The sequence below is a fragment of the Lampetra fluviatilis genome, chromosome 65 (genome assembly GCF_964198595.1).
Source record: "Lampetra fluviatilis chromosome 65, kcLamFluv1.1, whole genome shotgun sequence".
NCBI lineage: Eukaryota > Metazoa > Chordata > Hyperoartia > Petromyzontiformes > Petromyzontidae > Lampetra > Lampetra fluviatilis.
The window spans coordinates 205,679-226,324 of NC_136339.1; the positions used below are offsets into that span (position 1 = coordinate 205,679).

Consider the following 20,646-nt stretch of genomic DNA (forward strand, 5'->3'; position numbering starts at 1 on the left):
AGGGGGCACTCGGGGAGAGTTACCCAGTTGAAGACCAGAAGACGGAGCTGAAGACCTAGTGCCCCGAGACCCCTAGTCCCGCCGTCCTTGTAGGGACCGGGGCCCTGTGTGGCTCGGAGGCGAGACTGTGGGACCCGGGGTCCGACGCCCACGTGGGTCGGGCTGGGGACCCACAGTCAAGACGGACACCCCGGGCAGGGAGTGTCCCGAGTAGCTCAGTGGGCGTTAGTCGCCAGGGTAGCTAAGTGGGTGTTGGTCACCCGAGTAGCTCAGGGGCATTAGTCGCCGAGTAGCTAAGTGGGTGTTGGTCACCCGAGTAGCTCAGTGGGCGTTAGTCGCCGAGTAGCTAAGTGGGTGTTGGTCACCCGAGTAGCTCAGTGGGCGTTAGTCGCCAGGGTAGCTAAGTGGGTGTTTGTCAACCGAGATACTAAGTGGGTGTTTGTCACCCGAGATACTAAGTGGGTGTTTGTCACCCGAGTAGCTCAGTGGGCGTTAGTCGCCAGAATAGCTCAGTGGGCGTTAGTCGCCAGGGTAGCTAAGAGGGCGTTAGTCGCCAGGGTAGCTAAGAGGGTGTTAGTCACCCGAGTAGCTGAGTGGGCGTTAGTCGCCAGAATAGCTCAGTGGGCGTTAGTCGCCAGGGTAGCTAAGAGGGCGTTAGTCGCCAGGTTAGCTAAGAGGGTGTTAGTCACCCGAGTAGCTGAGTGGGCGTTAGTCGCCAGAATAGCTCAGTGGGCGTTAGTCGCCAGGGTAGCTAAGAGGGCGTTAGTCGCCAGGGTAGCTAAGAGGGTGTTAGTCACCGAGTAGCTAAGTGGGTGTTAGTCACCCGAGTAACCAAGTGGGTGTTAGTCACCGAGTAGCTAAGTGGGTGTTAGTCACCCGAGTAGCTGAGTGGGTGTTAGTCACCCGGGTAACCAAGTGGGTGTTAGTCACCCGAGTAACCAAGTGGGTGTTAGTCACCCGAGATACTAAGTGGGTGTTAGTCACCTGTGAACGAGTTTGGTAAAATAAAGAGTGTGTTACCCGTGAAGTCGTCTCCCGCCGAGTTACTACATTACAACTGGCGTCAGAAGTAAACCTGTCTTCAAGAAGAATGGACACGAGGAAGACTACCCGTACCCACGAGCGAGGTCGGGACGACGACGGCGTACCGGGGACACCAACCTCGGGAGGAGAGGACGAGGAGTTGCCGCCGATGCAGCACTTCGCGGTGATGGCCGACGCTCCGCTCGCCTCCGACACCAGCCTCCAAGACGCACACTCCCGGTTGGCGGAGTTGCTACTCGCCGCCGCCGCTGTCTTGGCGGACATCTCTGTTCCGGCGAGCGAAAAAACGGCTGCGGGGTTGCTGGAGAAAGCGACGTTGGAAGGATCCCGCCAAAAGTCTGGAAGTTGCCGCCGTTTTTGAGGGGCCGCCATCGATTGGCGGGAAGCACGGACACCACGTGGCCGGAGACCTCCGCTCAGCGCAGCCCACGTCATCAGCGCGCGCCGGAGCTCTCCATTTTGCGCCTGACGACCGAGCCGACATTTTACACAACTACAGCGGAGCGCGGGAAAATCTCTCCGACGTCGACGACGATCGGGTCCTCCAGCAAAGATTGCCCGCGCTGTCGGCGTTCAAGGCGGATGGGGGCGACTGGGGAGCCTTCCAACGAAGGTTCCTCGCTCATCAGGAAATGTCGGGGTGGTCCGACACCACTGCCCTGCGTGCGTTGCCAGCGATGCTCGACGACGACGCGCTTGCAGCCTTCACATCTGCTGCAAGGTCGTCCCGCTCTACGCTCCAGGCCGCACTACACCTGATGGCGAAGGTGTTCGGACCGCCCTCCACCTGTCGCCACCAGTTCTACGATCGGCGGAAGGTGGCTGGAGAAACGACGCTCGCCTATCGCACGGCACTGCTCGCCTTGGCGGACGCAGCTTTTCCCCGCATGGACAAGGAGGGGAAGGACGCCATGGTGACGGAGCAGCTGCTGGCGTTGGCCCACGAGTTGGGGGTCCCCATCAATGTGGCGGACGAAATGGATATCTGCTCCCTGGCGATCGCCACGAGCATTCACGCGTACGAGGTCCTCAAACGCAAGCCGGGGGTCGTCTGCAAATTGGCGGGGAACGCGGCACTGGCCGCCACGATCGCCGAACCTCAGCCAGCTGCGGATCAGGAGCAGGCCTTCGCTGCATCGCGTCCGGGGGAGTGGAGAACGGGAGGTCGTTCGCCCACACGTTCATCCCGCAAGCTGGAGCAACCGAAACCTACGACGTCCCTCGTCGTCTGCTACAACTGCGGCCTTCGGGGTCACGTCGCAGCCGGGTGCCGGGCCCCGCGTCAGCGCGCCACAGGACCACGTCGGGACGACGACCAGGCCCACAAGTCATCCCAACAAAACCCGGCAAGTCGCGGCACCTCACACGCTCGGTCCACAAACACGGCACATTCGGGTCGCCGCTTGGCGGTGGGGGGTTCGCGGCTGGGTGCCGGGGGTTCATTTCGGCGAGGGGGGTCCGTACACGGCCCGCAAGCAGTCGAATGGTCCGAATTGGCCCACAGGATAGTGGCTGCGTCGGCCGGGTCGTCCGTGGTAACGGGGTTTATTGACGGGGTTGAGGTCCGGGTGCTTGTGGACACGGGTGCGTCGGCCACTATCATTTCGGACCTTATTTATAACATTCTTCCCGTCCAAAGTAGACCCCTTCTGCCAGTGGACGTGCCATTTTATGCGGCGAATGGGGGATCCCTGGGGATCATCGGCCAGATTCGGGCGACTATTTGCATTGGTGACATCAAATTGGCGGGCCCTATTTTTGTATCATCATCGCTGGCCGTTCCCTGTTTGCTAGGTACGGACTTTTTGTCCAAAATGCCCATCAAAATTCTCATAGATCAGGCCTGCATTGAGCTTCCGTCAGGTCGGCGGGTTGCGTTCTTGACGAGCCCTACCAAAATACGCACGGTTTGTGCGACGGTGCAGGCGCTGGCAACTCAGACTGTACGTGTGCCCCCGGGATCGCAAATGTTGGTACCCCTTCGGTTGAGGAAACCACTCGAGGTGGGTGCGGAGGCACAGGGGGTGCTGTTGGGGCCGTCTAACAGGGCCAGAAGGGGCCTCGACTTAGCGGTTGCTCAAACCATGGTGAGAGGGGACAGTGAGCCGTTCGAAATGGTCCTGAATACGGGGTCGCGGCCGGCCGTAATTGCGCAGGGAACGGTGCTGGCTCACGCCGCGCCGCTACCCGTTGAGGAACGGCTCGTGGCTCAAGCAGATTTCACTGTCGAGTCGCATCCTCCAAGTGACGAGGGGACAGAGTGGTTGGACTCGTTGTGTGCCGGTTCTGCTAACTTGTCCAAAGTGCAATTGGGAGTCGACGCTCCCACGGGGAGGGATTCGCTGTTGTCGTTGCCCCTCATTGAGTGGGGCCGTCTCCAAATGTCCGACAGCTCCCTACTTACGCTACGTCGAAAAGTTGGCGCTCCCGAGGTAGGGGATGCGCGGGTCGGTTCCTGGGTGTGCAGACAGGGCCTTTTGATGAAGTGGGACAACATGTCCCGGCGTCACGTGCTCGTTGTGCCTGTTGCTATGCGGGGTAGGGTCGTTCTGGCAGCTCATGAACGGCTCATGCATCTGGGTTTTCACAAAACGCTCGCCCTAATCCAGCGAGACTATTATTGGCCGGGGATGGGTAACGACGTGGCGAACATTCTTAAGGGATGCGTAGGGTGCGCCAAAAGAAAACCGCCACCATTGGCAGCTAATCCACCGCTGAAATCCATTCAAGTTTCGCGCACAAACGAATTGGTTGCGTTGGACATCTTGGGGCCCTTTCCTGCTACACCGAGGGGAAATAGGTTCCTGCTGGTTGGCGTAGAATACTTCACCCGATGGCCCATGGCATGGCCACTCGCCAACCAGTCGGCTGCAGCGGTGGCGGACGCCTTCGTCCAGGGTTATGTTTTGGACAAGGGCGCCCCCGAACGCTTGCTGACGGATCAAGGAAAGAATTTTTCGAGCGTTTTGTTGCGCGAGGTGTGCGACCTGTTGGGTACAAAGAAAGTGCGTACTTCCCCCTACCACCCGCAGACTGACGGGATGGTTGAGCGTCTGAACAGGACGATTACGTCTATGCTGTGCCAACAGGTCTGCGACGATCAGGTTGATTGGGACTTACAGGTGCCGGGGGTACTCGCGGCCTATCGAATGGCCCCTCATGCGGCGACGGGGTTTTCCCCATTTTTTCTTATGTATGGGCGGGAGGCCGATCCGGCCATGGACGTTCAACTGGGGATTTCCCAGCCACGTGCAAAATCAAAATTGGCAGACCACATCAAATTTAATATCGCCAAATTGACTGAAGCGCGGGAGGCGGCGAGGTTGAATTCGCGGTCTCGGCAAATCGCGAACGAGGGATTGCATGGGCGGAGGGTGCATACGCATGATTGGAAACCAGGCGATAAGGCCTGGCTGCATTGTCCACATGCACCGTTGGCTACGTCCCCCAAATTGTTGAGACCTTGGAGGGGACCGGTGGAAATTGTGCGGGTTGCACGACCCCAGAGTATACAGATTAAATGGGAAAAACGCCGTTGGTACGTGCACCCCTCCCGACTGAAGCCCTATGCGGCACCGTGTGACCCCGTTCTGTGCCGTAACGACCGGGCGTGTGATGTGACCGTCGACTTGGGGAGGGAGGTGTCGCAGGCTGCTCCTCACGTGTCTCCACCTGACCCACCCCCAGGTGCCTCGGGCTTGACGGCTGCTGACCGTCGGGAACCTGAACCCCGCGGCACGCACGGGTCCTCGATGCCTGGCCAATGTCTTCCTGAACTGCCGGCACCACCGGACGTTCAACCGCGTCTGGTGCCGTACGACGGACCGGCAAGGCGGACTCGGGCTAGGGCACAACAATTTTCATGAAGACATTTTTTTTCGACACCGAGCTCGCCCGGTGTTCCCCTCTGCCGGGGTAATGTCCCGTTGTAGGGACGCTCGGAAAGAATGGGACGCTGCACGAGTCGAGAGAGAAAAAAAAAAAAAATTTCCATTTATTTTTCTTTCTGCATACACATTGCTATTGTCACTCGCCGGATTGTATATAGTGTTCTATTGTCGCGGTGGCATTGGTTGATGGTTGCGGATGGTAGTGTTCGCGTTGTGTTGTGTTGTTACATTAGTTGTTGTTCTTGTTGTTGTGTTGTGTTACGGGGCACACAGGGGGGTTTGTATATTTTTATAGCAGCCGGGTCGGCTGCGAGCTATGTGGTAGGGGGTGATGTAGTGGTGGTGTTGACGTGCGCCGACTGTGACAGTGATGGATCACGGGGCGGCGCGGGGTGCGGGGTTGGGCACGCGTTGTGGGCGTGGTGTGGACGCGCGCGCCGGGAGTGACAGATGACGGGGCGGCGCGGCATGGGTGGTGAGGTACGCTGAGATGTGGGAAAACAGGATCGTAGCCAGCGCCCAGTGATTGGTCGAATAGGATGGGTGCTCGCAGCGACGTCCGCAGGTGGGGTATAAAGGGGGACGCGCGAGAGCACTCGGGGAGAGTTACCCAGTTGAAGACCAGAAGACGGAGCTGAAGACCTAGTGCCCCGAGACCCCTAGTCCCGCCGTCCTTGTAGGGACCGGGGCCCTGTGTGGCTCGGAGGCGAGACTGTGGGACCCGGGGTCCGACGCCCACGTGGGTCGGGCTGGGGACCCACAGTCAAGACGGACACCCCGGGCAGGGAGTGTCCCGAGTAGCTCAGTGGGCGTTAGTCGCCAGGGTAGCTAAGTGGGTGTTGGTCACCCGAGTAGCTCAGGGGCGTTAGTCGCCGAGTAGCTAAGTGGGTGTTGGTCACCCGAGTAGCTCAGTGGGCGTTAGTCGCCGAGTAGCTAAGTGGGTGTTGGTCACCCGAGTAGCTCAGTGGGCGTTAGTCGCCAGGGTAGCTAAGTGGGTGTTTGTCAACCGAGATACTAAGTGGGTGTTTGTCACCCGAGATACTAAGTGGGTGTTTGTCACCCGAGTAGCTCAGTGGGCGTTAGTCGCCAGAATAGCTCAGTGGGCGTTAGTCGCCAGGGTAGCTAAGAGGGCGTTAGTCGCCAGGGTAGCTAAGAGGGTGTTAGTCACCCGAGTAGCTGAGTGGGCGTTAGTCGCCAGAATAGCTCAGTGGGCGTTAGTCGCCAGGGTAGCTAAGAGGGCGTTAGTCGCCAGGGTAGCTAAGAGGGTGTTAGTCACCCGAGTAGCTCAGTGGGCGTTAGTCGCCAGAATAGCTCAGTGGGCGTTAGTCGCCAGGGTAGCTAAGAGGGCGTTAGTCGCCAGGGTAGCTAAGAGGGTGTTAGTCACCGAGTAGCTAAGTGGGTGTTAGTCACCCGAGTAACCAAGTGGGTGTTAGTCACCGAGTAGCTAAGTGGGTGTTAGTCACCCGAGTAGCTGAGTGGGTGTTAGTCACCCGGGTAACCAAGTGGGTGTTAGTCACCCGAGTAACCAAGTGGGTGTTAGTCACCCGAGATACTAAGTGGGTGTTAGTCCACCTGTGAACGAGTTTGGTAAAATAAAGAGTGTGTTACCCGTGAAGTCGTCTCCTGCCGAGTTACTACATTACACATGCTTGTGTTGATGATAGACGCTTGTGTTGATGATAGACGCTTGTGTTGAGCCCGATACGTCGTGATTTATTTTATTTTATACCTACGTGAATTTACCGAAAGAACCAAAGAGTATGGATTCCTGAAGTCACGAAAGCTTCAAATCAAGAGAGTTTTAAACAGTGTACTTTGGTGACAATTATCAACATTGATTAAGCAGAGAATAAAAGGGGAAAATACATATTCATTTCTATTATTATTGCGAGTTTATTAAATAAGTCTGTATATAAGCCAGGTTTTCATCATGCTACATGTAGTCCCAGTGGCCTAATGGATAAGGCACTGGCCTCCTAAGCCAGGGATTGTGTGTTCGAGTCCCACCTGGGGTAGCTGAGAAAAAGTTGATCATTTTGTAGACGTCAAGTTTATGAATCTGACGATGAGAAGCGAAGGTGGTACTGTGCCGATCGAAGAGAGTTTGAAATCAGTGTACTTTGGTGACAGGAATCAACATTGATAAAGCAGAGGGGACGAAAGGGGGAAATACATATCCATTTTTTAATCCTTTATATTAAGTTCACTTGCTTGCTTACGACCGTGCAAATCTTTCGGTCGTTTTTAAATCCTTTAAATTAAGTTCACTTGCTTGCGCGCTTACGACCGTGCAAATTTTTCGGTCGTTTTTTAACCCACTTCCCGTGATCCAATCGAGCTGACATTTTGCACACAGACTCGTTGTGCGTGACAATGTTACACTTTTTAGGAAAAAATAAGTATATTTAATTACCAATTGCTTAATGGTGGCAGGCAATCATCTGACCCATAGGTGGCAGCCATCTCAAGCCAGAGGACGAGAAGACTTCTAGCCGCCACGCATATAAAGGATTTATAGTGAAAAACTTTGTTTTTACGGGTTAATTTTTATGCTATCGGCATACCCCATTTTCATTGATTTTACCCGAAATTAACTCTGTCACTTATGATTGCAAGTTGTTGCGAGTTCAGTGACTGCTTTAGTGTTTTAAAATATGGTGCTGTATTTTTAGGATAGTGTGTTTTTCTCAGCTACCCCAGGTAGGACTCGAACACACAATCCCTGGCTTAGGAGGCCAGTGCCTTATCCATTAGGCCACTGGGACTACATGTAGCATGATGAAAACCTGGCTTATATACAGACTTATTTAATAAACTCGCAATAATAATAGAAATGAATATGTATTTTCCCCTTTTATTCTCTGCTTTATCAATGTTGATAATTGTCACCAAAGTACACTGTTTAAAACTCTCTTGATTTAAAGCTTTCGTGACTTCAGGAATCCATACTCTTTGGTTCTTTCGGTAAATTCACGTAGGTATAAAATAAAATGAATCACGACGTTTCGGGCTCAACACAAGCGTCTATCATCAACACAAGCATGCATCATCATCATCTGATGATGGACACTATACTGACGTAACTTTACCGAAAGAACCAAAGAGTATAATTGAACACTGTTTTAAAACTCTTGTCTATAGGCACAGCGCCATTTTGGCTTTTCATTATCAGATTCGTTAACTTGATATTTTGATTTTACAAAATGAACAGCTGTTTCTCAGCAACCCCAGGTGGGACTCGAACCCACAATCCCTGGCTTAAGAGGCCAGTGCCTTATCCAATAGGCCACTGTGGCTACATGTAGCATGATGAAAACCTGGCTTATGTACAGACTTCTTAAATAAACTCACAATAAAAAAAAAATGTTTTCCCCCTTTGGTCCCGTCTGTTTTATTCATGTTGAAAATTTGTTTTTTTCCTAAAAAGTGGAAATTTTGGAAAAAAAAATTCACGAAAATTAATTGTCACGCACAACGAGTCTGTGTGCAAAATGTCAGCTCGTTTGGATCACGGGAAGTGGGTTAAAAAACGACCGAAAGATTTGCACGGTCGTAAGCACGCAAGCAAGCAAGCAAGCACGCAAGCAAGCAAGCAAGCAAGCACGCAAGCAAGCAAGCAAGCACGCAAGCAAGCAAGCGAACTTAATATAAAGGATTTAACAAGTAAACCCGTAAAAACTTAAGTTTTTCACTCTAAATCCTTTATATGCGTGGCGGCTAGAGTCCTCTCGTCCTCTGGCTTGAGATGGCTGCAATCCATGGGTCAGATGATTGTCTGCCAGTATTAAGCAATTGGTAATTAAATATTTAATTTGTGTTCCCTAAACAGTGTAAAATTTTGGAAAACATTTTTCACGAAAATTAATTGTCACACACAACGAGTCTGTGTGGAAAATGTCAGCTCGATTGGATCACAGGAAGTGGGTTAAAAAACGAGCGAAAGATTTGCACGGTCCTAAGCAAGCAAGCGAACTTAATATAAAGGATTTAAAATATATTCGCCTGTGGAGGACGCGGGGATCGATCCCGCGACCTTTGGCATGGGAAGCAAGGGCGCTACCAACTGCGCTACTCCGCCACGGCCTGTGGAGGGGTTACGCTCTGGCCTCCTATACTGTGACGTTCAGCCAAAGCCATGAATGAGTTCTATTTGAATAAATGTAAAATAAAAAATTTTTGCCTAAAGAGTGTAAAATTTTTGAATTTTTTTTTCACGAACATTAATTGTCTGTCACAACGAGTCTGTGTGGAAAATGTCAGCTCGATTGGATCACGGGAAGTGGGTTAAAAAACGACCGAAAGATTTGCACGGTCGTAAGCAAGCAAGCAAGCACGCAAGCAAGCAAGCACGCAAGCAAGCAAGCGAACTTAATATAAAGGATTTAAAAATGGCGAATATCCCGTGGACGCGTGCGGAACCATGCGGTATGCCGCTAAGATGCCCGGTATGTGCAAGTCCCAATCGGTCTGCTTTTCACTCACCGTGTGACAAAGCATAGCCGAAAGGGTGCGGTTAAATCGTTCCACCATGCCATCCGTTTGCGGATGGTAAGGGGAAGTGCGGATTTTCTTTGTGCCCAGCGCATCGCAAACATCCTTGAGCAATTTGGAGGAGAAGTTACGTCCCTGATCCGTGAGCAGCCTCTCGGGTGCTCCTTTATCCATGACATAACCATTCAAGAAAGCATCGGTGATGGACGCGGCCGTTTGGTCAGGCAGAGGCCAGGCCATAGGCCATCGAGAAAATATTCTACCCCGACCAGAAGGTGTTTGTTGCCCCTAGCCGATGGAGGGAACTGGCCAAGGATGTCCAGAGCAACAAATTCGTTTATACGGGATACCTCAATGGAACGTAATGGCGGCACATAATGTTTCCTAGGCGGTTTCCTCTTCGCACAATCATGGCATGACCGGACAAAGTCGTTAACGTCTGCCGTCATGCCGGGCCAAAATAAATCTTTCTGCATTGCGGCCAAAGTCTTCTGCACGCCGAGGTGCATTAATTTGTCAGTGTGCAGAGCGCGCAGCAGGTCATGGCAAAGGGATGTAGGCACGACCAGGCGTGGTCGGTCAGATAATCTATCGGTACACATCAATAGTCCCGCCTGGCCCCGGAACATCCGCCACTTCCATCCCGCCAAATGAGCTCTTGGTTTCCCGATCAATTTCCGCAGTGGAGCCAGAGAGGTATCGGCCTCCTGCTCGCGTAGCCAAACCGAGTGCGGCAGCTGCAGGGTATCATCAGTATCCACTGGCACATCCTGGCTGTCCTCGTTCGACATTGCCCCCATAACCGGACAGGGCGAGGTGTCAGAAGTGGAACGTGATGTCTAAACATCTCAAGAAAAATAAATATACCGGCACCATCTTCAGAAGACGAAGAGGATCTTCCTCCGGCGGTAGCAGTTCCGACCATGGAAGGCGTGGCAGTCCAGCTTGATTCGCTGCGGGCTGTTCTGCTGCAATTACTCACCCTGGTGGCGCCAGCGATGATGCCGGATCGCCCAAGCGGGGAGCCTTCGAGTGGGGCCGAGCCGTCCGCCATTGGGGCTTGTGCGACGCTTCCCGCCCTCTCCGACACGCGGCAAGACGCAGCCATCTTGTCGCCTCCACCGCGGGAAGCCGCCATCTTGCCCCCGCTGCATGGAGACGCCATCTTGAACATCGCGGCGGAGAGGCGGCCGTGCGCTGCCATCTCGGACGCGCCGCGTGGTGCGCATCCTGCTGCTGAGTAGCTGTTTTGCGGGAAGGAGCCGCAAGGAGAGGACGCCGACGCTGCTGCTGCCAGGGCGGGAGCACCCCCATCCTGGCTCGTCTGCGAGACACCGGAGCAGTCGTGGGAGGACGTCGCGCTCACCGTCCGAGTTCTGCGAGGCATCTCAAGTCACCACCCTGCCGTCCTCTGCTCGCTGCAGCCCCGGGCGAGTCGTGATGATATGCACCCGGCCCTAACACACACCTCAACCATCTAGCGTGTGCCGGGGGGCGATTGGTTGTTATGTCTCGAGCATGCGGAGCGCGGATCGGGCTGTGTGTGTGTGTGTGTTGAGGATGGACGCGCTATCTGCTTGTTTGCTCGGTGTCAAATAGTGTTTATGCGTTGCATCATGGAGATGTTATCTTGATGGCGAAGTTAATTATTAATTCGGTTGCGTCGAGTGTCCCGCGCTGTTACCATCCCGTGGGCTGCCGTGTGCAACGTGTTTATTTTGATTTCTTTTTGCTGCATGGTGCGACAGGGTTAACGGTGTGTTGTCTGCCTGCAGCTCTGCTTGCGATTGTGCATAAAGTACGACCTGTGTGGAACTTTGCTGCTTATAATTGCGATATGCTGACTGTACATACTGTATAGACTGTCTTTTTGTATGGATACGGAGTGCGGTGCATTGTTTTGACCATTGGGTTCGGGATTGTTATTAGTTGTGCGTACCTGTTCGGAAATTGGTCAATTCGTGAGGGACCCTCAAATTTGGTTGTATGAGTGTTCGTGCACACGAGATTGCATGTGTGTTCATAGGAAATTGCGAGTGTTGAGGGATGGGGCCGTGAATTGCCGCCAAGTGGCGTCGCTATTTCCGTTGATTGCATGCGGACAGGGGTTGCATTGCGAGTTGGTGTGTATGAGCAATGTGTCTTGGTCAACTATGGGTTAAAAATTTCCCTGATACGACTGCTGTGCGCAGCGAGCTGCGGCTCTGCGTCGTATCGTTGGGGGTTGTTAAAACGTGACAGGGGATGTGTGCTGTGACTCCCAGCGAGGGGCAGCTGGGGTGCACGCACGGGAAAAACTGCCGAAGTGGTCGCACGTTGGGCCGCCATTTTGGCGAGCGCGGGAAATCGAGTGGATGCGCTTGGCGCGTGATGCCGCCATTTTGTGCGCGCGCGGGAAATCGCGGGGATGCGCTTGGCGCAGGGGGCCGCCATTTTGAGCGCACGGGGAAAAACCTCGGTGGGGCGCTTCGCGCGTGCTGCCGCCATTTTGCGTATACACGTCGAGCCACGGGGATGCGGTTATGGATATCATCCCTTGACTCTCATGTTGCGCCCCGATGGCGTATTGGCGCCATCGGGGTAACAGGAGCATAGTGGCCCGTGTCTGACTAACGGGGGGCGTGTCATTGCACCAGCATTTTGGGACAGAGATGCTGGCTGGGTTCTATTCTGGGGCAAATATTTCACCAGTATACGCCTGCCATTGTTGAGTGGGTGATGCACGAGTTGTCGTCACATCTGCCTATGGCCGATGGTTGACCTGACAGCCCGGAGGCGAGACACTCCATGGTTTGTCTCAAACTAATGGGCCGTGTGCTCATATGGCTCAGGGAGTCGGGGTTCCATCGTGCGGTGGCAGACTGTGAACCTGGTGGGCCGGGAGCTCACGGAATTCAGGAGTAGAGGTTCCGTTACGTGGCAGCGAACGGGGAGACCTGGCTAGCATGGGGCGGGGATTCCCCTTGCGGGTCCTCCTGTGGGAAAGGCCGCGGACTTGTTCCACTCTGGGTTATGACGTTATTGAATGTATAGGGGAACTAGTCATGCAGATCCTATTCGGGGATAACTCAAAGACAATGCACCATCAGAGTATGAGAGCTCGGGGTAAGCATTTACACCATTGGTACCTCATTTGCCAGTAAAAAATATAATAATAGTTTGTTTACTCTGATGGTGCATTGTCTTTGAGTTGTGCGCCTTTTGGCGTCATCTGGTCCAACCCATGTGAGACTAGGCTCTAAGGAAAGCTGTCTCGGGTGTGGACCAATTAACTTCAAGGACAGTGCATACATTATCAGAGTTATACTGGTAGGAACGAAGTGGACCAGCCTACAACAGATTATATCGTCCGTCCGTTTGTCCGTCCGTGTAGCAACATCGCCCCCTACTGCAAACACTTGGCATGACCCTACAAAAACCTTTAGACTCAGTGACGCTTTCCTGGCTAAACAAGTGTAACATTCCCTTATAATTCCCTCAGATAGCTTTTAATTAAAACATTTAAATTAATGGGGCTTTCCTGGCTAAACAAGTGTAACATTCCCTTATAATTCCCTGAGATAGCTTTTAATAAAAACATTAAAATTTAAAATTTACACACGGCAGCCTAAAGCCTACAGCTAGGCCTAAAGCCTAGAACTAGGCCTCACACTCTCCCTTCGTATCGTCCGATTCGGTGTAGCAACATCGCCCCCTACTGCAAACACTTGGCAGGACCCTACAAAAACCTTTAGACTCAGTGGGGCTTTCCTGGCTAAACAAGTGCAATAATACATTATGTTTATATTCTTTGGTTATTCGTTCCTACTAGCCCACCCCGCAGGGTCCTGTTGTTTTTTGTTTGCATTATAACTGCAGGTATTGTGGTCTATGCAAACATGACTCCTCGTAAAAAAGGTGTCAGTTTTGTTGCCAGATAAAAGGGTAAAAAAACAATTATCATATTTTTTACTGGCAAATGAGATACCAATGGTGTAAATGCTTCCCCGAGCTCTCATACTCTGATGGTGCATTGTCTTTGAGTTGTGCGCCTTTTGGCGTCATCTGGTCCAACCCATGTGAGACTAGGCTCTAAGGAAAGCTGTCTCGGGTGTGGACCAATGAACTTCAAGGACAGTGCATACATTATCAGAGTTATGTTTTTTGTTTGCATTATGACTGCAGGTATTGTGGTCTATGCAAATGTAATGTAGTAACTTGTCGGGAGACGACCTTACGGGTAGCACACTCTTTATTAACACCAACTTATATTACACGGGTGGCTAACTGCAGCCTAACCCACGGGGTTCCCCTGGCTATACCCACACGGGTTCTTACTCCCCGTAGCTTCTCGGAACCCACCCGGCTGGGGTGTCCGTCTCGACTCTGGGTCCCACAGCCTCGTCCCACATGGACGTCAGACCATGGGTCCCACAGTCTCGCCTCCGAGCCACACAGGGCCCCGGCCCTTACAAGGACAGCGGGACTAGGGGTCTCAGGGCCCTACCTCTTCAACTCCGTCTTCGATCTTCAACTGGTTAACAACTCCCTGAGTGCTCCCGCGCGTCCCCCTTTATAGTCCTTCATGCGGACGTCGCTGAGAGCACCCACCCCAGTTGACCAATCACTGCGCGCTGCCCATGATCCTATTTCCCACCTTGTGTCAGCGCGCACAACCACGCACCCCGCGCCGCCCCGTGATCTCTCACTGTCGGCGCGCGTCAACACCACCACTACACAAACATGACTCCTCGTAAAAAAGGTGTCAGTTTTGTTGCCAGATAAAAGGGTAAACAAGTAAACCCGTAAAAACAAAGTTTTTCACTCTAAATCCTTTATATGCGTGGCGGCTAGAGTCCTCTCGTCCTCTGGCTTGAGATGGCTGCAATCCATGGGTCAGATGATTGTCTGCCAGTATTAAGCAATTGGTAATTAAATATTTAATTTGTTTTCCCTAAACAGTGTAAAATTTTGGAAAAACATTTTCACGAAAATTAATTGTCACACACAACGAGTCTGTGTGGAAAATGTCAGCTCGATTGGATCACGGGAAGTGGGTTAAAAAACGAGCGAAAGATTTGCACGGTCCTAAGCAAGCAAGCGAACTTAACATAAAGGTTTAAAATATATTCGTCTGTGGAGGACGCGGGGATCGATCCCGCGACCTTTGGCATGGGAAGCGAGGGCGTTACCAATTGCGCTACTCCGCCACGGCCTGTGGAGGGGTTACGCTCTGGGCTCCTATACTGTGACGTTCAGCCAAAGCCATGAATGAGTTCTATTTGAATAAATGTAAAACAAAAATTTTTAGCCTAAAGAGTGTAAAAGTTTAGCATTTCTTTTTTCACGAACATTAATTGTCTGTCACAACGAGTCTGTGTGGAAAATGTCAGCTCGATTGGATCACGGGAAGTGGGTTAAAAAACGACCGAAAGATTTGCACGGTCGTAAGCAAGCAAGCACGCAAGCAAGCAAGCACGCAAGCAAACAAGCGAACTTAATATAAAGGATTTAAAAACCAATTATCATATTATTTACTGGCAAATGAGGTACCAATGGAATATTAACATTTTTTAGCAAGGCTCAGTAGACTGAATAAACATTCAAATCTGCCAAACTTGACCACAGGGTCAAGTAAACACCAATAAACAAATTTGCTGATCTAAATTTAGTTTATAGACTTGTATGTGGACCCCAATGTGTTATGGTGCATTGGTGTACCGCCAATACGTCCATATCCCGCTCCAATCGCCAATATTACCACAACTTCGGGGATTTGATCTCAATCCCGAAAAACAATGGAGCACATTAACTCGAATCCCCTTGTCTCATGGCATATTCACCCACGACTTTAATGAGTGGGACAATTATCGGAGTTTCGGAAAAAATATACAATGGGAAGGGAAGTCCGTTTGAGGAAACAACACTGAAAGAAACGTGTTTCGACTTGGCTTGGCAGTCGGTGGGAAAACAACCCGTACCTTGATGGTCCCATTGAGACACAGGTCACGTGTGCCAATATAACACTTTCCTTCGGAGTGGGCAGGTAGGAACTTGGTTGGACAGCGCATTCGTGCACGACAGACAGACAAATGATCCCTGGTGGGCAGTGTGGAACCTGTTGTTCCTACCTGTATAAGTGTAGTGTTTCGTGTCGTGTATAGTGTAGTATGTAGGTTAAACGTTGAGTTTTATAAGGGCACCACGACCAGCCCCTCCCCACCCATCCCCACCCTCCCCACCCAGCTCCTCCCCACCCAGCCCCTCCCCACCCAGCCCCTCCCCACCCTCCCCTCCCCACCCTCCCCACCCAGCCCCTCCCCACCCTCCCCACCCAGCCCCCTCCCTCCCCACCAAGCCCCTCCCCACCCTCCCCTCTCCACACAGCCCCACCCCTCCCACCCTCCCCTCCCTATATGCACGACAGACAGACAAATAATCTCTGGTTGGCAGTGTGGAACCTGTTGTTCCTACCTGTAAACATTGCAGTAGACCTTTTGTTAGGCCAGTGTAATGACGGTTTGATTTTCATCTCTACTGGTGCAGAAAATGTCAAGATTTATGTATCCACTAGCGGTTAGTACCCGGCGTTGCCCGGGCGAAAAAGGCAGACACACATGTAGTTACACACGCAAATCGACTGACACACACACATATAGTTACACGCACAAATGGACTCACACATACATATGTAATGTAGTAACTCGGCGGGAGACGACTTCACGGGTAACACACTCTTTATTTTACCAAACTCGTTCACAGGTGACTAACACCCACTTAGTATCTTGGGTGACAAACACCCACTTGGTATCACGGGTGACAAACACCCACTTAGTATCTCGGGTGACAAACACCCACTTAGTATCTCGGGTGACAAACACGCACTTAGTATCTCGGGTGACAAACACCCACTTAGCTACCCTGGCGACTAACGCCCACTGAGCTACTCGGGTGACCAACACCCACTTAGCTACTCGGCGACTAACGCCCACTGAGCTACTCGGGTGACCAACACCCACTTAGCTACTCGGCGACTAACGCCCCTGAGCTACTCGGGTGACCAACACCCACTTAGCTACCCTGGCGACTAACGCCCACTGAGCTACTCGGGACACTCCCTGCCCGGGGTGTCCGTCTTGACTGTGGGTCCCCAGCCCGACCCACGTGGGCGTCGGACCCCGGGTCCCACAGTCTCGCCTCCGAGCCACACAGGGCCCCGGTCCCTACAAGGACGGCGGGACTAGGGGTCTCGGGGCACTAGGTCTTCAGCTCCGTCTTCTGGTCTTCAACTGGGTAACTCTCCCCGAGTGCTCTCGCGCGTCCCCCTTTATACCCCACCTGCGGACGTCGCTGCGAGCACCCATCCTATTCGACCAATCACTGGGCGCTGGCTACGATCCTGTTTTCCCACATCTCAGCGTGCCTCACCACCCACGCCGCGCCGCCCCGTCATCTGTCACTCCCGGCGCGCGCGTCCACACCGCGCCCACAATGCGTGCCCAACCCCGCACCCCGCGCCGCCCCGTGATCCATCACTGTCACAGTCGGCGCACGTCAACACCACCACTACATCACCCCCTACCACATAGCTCGCAGCCGACCCGGCTGCTATAAAAATATACAAACCCCCCTGTGTGCCCCGTAACACAACACAACAACAAGAACAACAACTAACGTAACAACACAACACAACGCGAACACTACCATCCGCAACCATCAACCAATGCCACCGCGACAATAGAACACTATATACAATCCGGCGAGTGACAATAGCAATGTGTATGCAGAAAGAAAAATAAATGGAAATTTTTTTTTTTTTTCCTCTCGACTCGTGCAGCGTCCCATTCTTTCCGAGCGTCCCTACAACGGGACATTACCCCGGCAGAGGGGAACACCGGGCGAGCTCGGTGTCGAAAAAAAATGTCTTCATGAAAATTGTTGTGCCCTAGCCCGAGTCCGCCTTGCCGGTCCGTCGTACGGCACCAGACGCGGTTGAACGTCCGGTGGTGCCGGCAGTTCAGGAAGACATTGGCCAGGCATCGAGGACCCATGCGTGCCGCGGGGTTCAGGTTCCCGACGGTCAGCAGCCGTCAAGCCCGAGGCACCGGGTTTTGTTGGGATGACTTGTGGGCCTGGTCGTCGTCCCGACGTGGTCCTGTGGCGCGCTGACGCGGGGCCCGGCACCCGGCCGCGACGTGACCCCGAAGGCCGCAGTTGTAGCAGACGACGAGGGACGTCGTAGGTTTCGGTTGCTCCAGCTTGCGGGATGAACGTGTGGGCGAACGACCTCCCGTTCTCCACTCCCCCGGACGCGATGCAGCGAAGGCCTGCTCCTGATCCGCAGCTGGCTGAGGTTCGGCGATCGTGGCGGCCAGTGCCCCGTTCCCCGGCCATTTGCAGACGACCCCCGGCTTGCGTTTGAGGACCTCGTACGCGTGAATGCTCGTGGCGATCGCCAGGGAGCAGATATCCATTTCGTCCGCCACATTGATGGGGACCCCCAACTCGTGGGCCAACGCCAGCAGCTGCTCCGTCACCATGGCGTCCTTCCCCTCCTTGTCCATGCGGGGAAAAGCTGCGTCCACCAAGGCGAGCAGTGCCGTGCGATAGGCGAGCGTCGTTTCTCCAGCCACCTTCCGCCGATCGTAGAACTGGTGGCGACAGGTGGAGGGCGGTCCGAACACCTTCGCCATCAGGTGTAGTGCGGCCTGGAGCGTAGAGCGGGACGACCTTGCAGCAGATGTGAAGGCTGCAAGCGCGTCGTCGTCGAGCATCGCTGGCAACGCACGCAGGGCAGTGGTGTCGGACCACCCCGACATTTCCTGATGAGCGAGGAACCTTCGTTGGAAGGCTCCCCAGTCGCCCCCATCCGCCTTGAACGCCGACAGCGCGGGCAATCTTTGCTGGAGGACCCGATCGTCGTCGACGTCGGAGAGATTTTCCCGCGCTCCGCTGTAGTTGTGTAAAATGTCGGCTCGGTCGTCAGGCGCAAAATGGAGAGCTCCGGCGCGCGCTGATGACGTGGGCTGCGCTGAGCGGAGGTCTCCGGCCACGTGGTGTCCGTGCTTCCCGCCAATCGATGGCGGCCCCTCAAAAACGGCGGCAACTTCCAGACTTTTGGCGCGAAGCGCCTTTTGGCGGGATCCCTCCAACGTCGCTTTCTCCAGCAACCCCGCAGCCGTTTTTTAGCTCGCCGGAACGGAGATGTCCGCCAAGACAGCGGCGGCGGCGAGTAGCAACTCCGCCAACCGGGAGTATGCGTCTTGGAGGCTGGTGTCGGAGGCGAGCGGAGCGTCGGCCATCACCGCGAAGTGCTGCATCGGCGGCAACTCCTCGTCCTCTCCTCCCGAGGTTGGTGTCCCCGGTACGCCATCGTCGTCCCGACCTCGCTCGTGGGTACGGGTAGTCTTCCTCGTGTCCATTCTTCTTGAAGACAGGTTTACTTCTGACGCCAGTTGTAATGTAGTAACTCGGCGGGAGACGACTTCACGGGTAACACACTCTTTATTTTACCAAACTCGTTCACAGGTGACTAACACCCACTTAGTATCTTGGGTGACAAACACCCACTTGGTATCACGGGTGACAAACACCCACTTAGTATCTCGGGTGACAAACACCCACTTAGTATCTCGGGTGACAAACACCCACTTAGTATCTCGGGTGACAAACACCCACTTAGCTACCCTGGCGACTAACGCCCACTGAGCTACTCGGGTGACCAACACCCACTTAGCTACTCGGCGACTAACGCCCACTGAGCTACTCGGGTGACCAACACCCACTTAGCTACTCGGCGACTAACGCCCCTGAGCTACTCGGGTGACCAACACCCACTTAGCTACCCTGGCGACTAACGCCCACTGAGCTACTCGGGACACTCCCTGCCCGGGGTGTCCGTCTTGACTGTGGGTCCCCAGCCCGACCCACGTGGGCGTCGGACCCCGGGTCCCACAGTCTCGCCTCCGAGCCACACAGGGCCCCGGTCCCTACAAGGACGGCGGGACTAGGGGTCTCGGGGCACTAGGTCTTCAGCTCCGTCTTCTGGTCTTCAACTGGGTAACTCTCCCCGAGTGCTCTCGCGCGTCCCCCTTTATACCCCACCTGCGGACGTCGCTGCGAGCACCCATCCTATTCGACCAATCACTGGGCGCTGGCTACGATCCTGTTTTCCCACATCTCAGCGTGCCTCACCACCCACGCCGCGCCGCCCCGTCATCTGTCACTCCCGGCGCGCGCGTCCACACCGCGCCCACAACGCGTGCCCAACCCCGCACCCCGCGCCGCCCCGTGATCCATCACTGTCACAGTCGGCGCACGTCAACACCACCACTACACATACATAGACTGAACAACAACAACCGCCATTCGCCACTAAGTGGCGGTGACGTCACGACAACGCTTGTGCCAGGCTATGTGCACCTTGAGGCCACGTGAAGTGTCGAACGCCCGCTGGCAGGAGGTCACGGGGCAAACCCAGATGCTACAGGTGGACTGACTGAGACGACTGGCTGATGCACCACCTGTGGCTCCTACTGTGGCAACTTTCTGTGCTTTAGCCACGCGGCGCTCCGCTCATTGTTGCGAGCGTCGCTCCTCCGCCCTCCGTTGTTGTTGGAGGGTGACTGCCTCCAACTGCCCAGTAGCATCCTTCAGGAGCCTCCTCCACATAGGCCGATCTAGACACGGCTAGTAGCAGTCATCCGCAAGTGGACTCAGCTCCAAGTCCTCCTGTAGCACATAATTGCATCTCTTCTCCAGCCCCCTGGATCCGGCCGAACAAAAGATGTCTAGGCATGCGGTGTCTGGCCATGTGGGCTACATGACTCAGGCAATGCAGCCTTGCCTGGTGGAGGTCACCGATGGGACTTTGTCCACATCTTTCAAGGATTTGTGAGCTCCTCACACAATGCAGCCTGGTTAAATCCAGGATGGATCGTAGGCAGGCCATCCTAAATGTTTCTAACCGGCGAAGATGTTCCATTAGGGGGGTCCACGTTTCGCAAGCGTAGAGAAGGGAGGGAATGACCGTGGCCGAGAAGACCTGAAGCTTCGTGCGGAGTAATAGACCAGGTAGCTTCCACACAGCGTTACGCAGCCAATGAAAAGATAATGTGGCTCGACTGATTCGGAGTGAGACCTCTGCTGTTAAACCAGAGCCGGTCATTAGCACACTGGCAATGTATGGGAAACTCTCCACTGTCTCCACAACTGCCCCATCACCAATTGGGAGTTGTGGGGG

General features: G+C 54.0%; 1 non-coding gene across 1 annotated transcript; it reads left to right on the forward strand.

Moving 5' to 3' along the window:
• The first annotated feature begins 6,876 nt into the window (after nucleotides 1–6,876).
• TRNAR-CCU (transfer RNA arginine (anticodon CCU)) lies at nucleotides 6,877–6,949 on the forward strand. The gene has a single exon. It is a non-coding gene; the product is annotated as a tRNA-Arg (tRNA).
• The last annotated feature ends 13,697 nt before the right edge of the window (nucleotides 6,950–20,646 follow it).